The 2,455-nt window shown below is 38.9% G+C and overlaps 1 pseudogene across 1 annotated transcript in view; it reads left to right on the top strand.

Annotated features, from left to right (window-relative positions):
- Nucleotides 1–2,179, top strand: part of LOC101588943 — a 14,369-nt pseudogene extending 12,190 nt beyond the window's left edge. Inside the window, exon 3 of the transcript XR_001117294.2 lies at nucleotides 1,540–2,179. The product of XR_001117294.2 is annotated as a dynein light chain Tctex-type 1 pseudogene (transcript). The remainder of the gene's footprint in view (nucleotides 1–1,539) is intronic.
- The last annotated feature ends 276 nt before the right edge of the window (nucleotides 2,180–2,455 follow it).

Below are 2,455 nucleotides of genomic sequence, written 5' to 3'. Positions count from 1 at the left end.
AAGAAGAAGAAGAAGAAGAAGAAGAAGAAGAAGAAGAAGAAGAAGAAGAAGAAGAAGAAGAAGAAGAAGAAGAAGAAGAAGAAGAAGAAATAACTTCCTCCTACTGAGCATATAGCCTCCCAAAATGAAATCAATATGCAGATGAAACATTTCATTCCCTAGAATATTTATATCTAATAGAAGTGTCCATCGATATGCATAGGTAAACGAAATTTGGCACATATACACAAAAGAATACTATTCAACCACTAAAGAGAACGAAATCTTGTAACTTGCAACAATATGGATGGAACTAGAGATCATTAAGTTAATTGGAATAAGCCAGGAACAGGAAGACAAGTGCCGCCAATCACATCCATATGTGAAATACAAAAAGTTGATCTCAGAGAGGTTGAAAGCAAAATGGTAATTATCAGTTAGCAGGAGGATGGGGAAAGGTTGCTCAATGGATATGAAATTGTAACAGGATGACTATACATAACAATAATGTACTGTATATTTCAAAAAAACTGAAGAAACTATAGTGTTTTGACCATAAATTAATTTGAGAAAATAGATTAACCTGATTTAAACATAGAACAGAAACAACAGTGAGCCTCAGTGAGCCTCAGGAGCTATGGTGCACCTCCTGGGAGGGGAATATACTCCTTACTCATGGATAGGAAGAGCCAATACTGTGAAAATGGCCATACTCCCAAAATTGTGATACAGATTCAAAGCATCCTGATCAAAGTGCCATTAGTATGCCTCACAAATCTAGAGAAAACATTCCTAAAATTCTCCTGAAACCACAAGAAACCTAGAAGAGCAAAAGCAATCCTGGGCAACAAAAGAAAGGCAGGAGGCATCACAATCCCTGACCTGAAATTATACTACAAAGCTACTGTGATAAAATCAGCATAGTGCTGGCAAAAATGAAACCAAACCTGAAGATCAGTGGAACAGATTAGAGGATGCAGACACAACTACAAATACACTCAACCACCTCAACTTCAACAAAGGGGTCAAACACGTTCAGTGGAAGAAAGATAGCCTCTTTAATAAATGGTGCTGGAAAAACTGGCTCACCACATGCCAAAGGCTATAATTAGACCCGTGTCTTCCACCATGTACTAAACCACAGTCAAAATGGATCAAAGATCTAAATATTAAAAGAGAAACACTCAACCTACTGGAAAAGAAAGTAGGTAGAAATCTTGAAAACATAGGGGTAGGTAAAGAGTTTATGAATACAAACCAAACTGTACAGGAAACACTTCAAAGAATCAACAACCCAGATCTTATCTTTTTCAAAAGTTTTTGCACATCAAAAGAAATCATCAGGCGCTGGGGAGATGGCTCAGTGGAATAAGCACTTCCCTGGCAAGCGCAAGGGCCTGAGTTCAATCCCTAGTTCAGCAAAAAAAAAAAAAAAAAGGATAGTTAAAAAAAAAAGAAAGAAATCATCGGCCCACTCAAAAGAAAACCCACGAATTGGAAAAAAGTTATACCAGACTATCCTGCAAAGGACTGGTATCTAGAACATATCAAGAATTCAAGGTGGGAGCAAAGATGGAAGACTACCAGGGCTCGGAGGAGACTGCTTTTGTTGTTGATGAAGTGAGCAACATTGTAAAAGAGGCCATAGGGAGCGCCATTGGAGGCAATGCTTACCAGCACAGCAAAGTCAATCAGTGGACCACCAACGTAGTGGAGCAGACTCTAAGCCAGCTCACCAAGCTGGGGAAGCCATTTAAGTACATTGTGACATGTGTAATTATGCAGAAGAACGGAGCTGGATTACACACAGCGAGTTCCTGCTTCTGGGACAGCAATACGGATGGGAGCTGCACCGTGCGATGGGAGAACAAGACCGTGTACTGCATCGTCAGCACCTTCGGGCTGTCCATCTGACCTCTGGAGCAAGCCTGTGACCTCGTCTTCTCAGCATTTCTGTCCCATCTTCTAACCACCAACCATGAATTCAGTGACACCTTCTTCCTCTATTATGTTTTGTGGCACTCTCAAAATGTAAAGGAATAAACCAAATGACTGCTGTGCGTGAGCCACACAATCTTAGTCTCTGTGGGTAGCTCTGGAGCCTGTATGGCCACCTGTCTTAACTCTGTGTTTCTTTTCCAAGGTGCTAAAAACTGAATTCTGCAAGTGGGAAATGCTATTCTTTGAAATGATTAATTTTCCATACTTTATACTTTTGTTAGAATAAATTATTTAAATTTTTAAAAAAAAAGAATTCAAAATATCAGGACCCCAAAATTCAAAGACCCAATTAAAAAAAATGGGCATATGAGATGAATACAAAGTTCTCAGATGAAAAAACACAAATGGCAAATAAATATATGATAAAATGTTCAACATCACTGGTCATTCAAGAAATGCAAATCAAAGCAAAACTGAGATTCCATCTCACTCCAGAAAGAATGACTACCATCAAGAAGTCAACTGGTAACAAATG

The sequence above is a fragment of the Octodon degus genome, unplaced genomic scaffold (genome assembly GCF_000260255.1).
Source record: "Octodon degus isolate 3935 unplaced genomic scaffold, OctDeg1.0 scaffold00134, whole genome shotgun sequence".
In the NCBI taxonomy this organism is placed as follows: domain Eukaryota; kingdom Metazoa; phylum Chordata; class Mammalia; order Rodentia; family Octodontidae; genus Octodon; species Octodon degus.
This window is presented reverse-complemented; position numbering and strand designations above follow the sequence as displayed.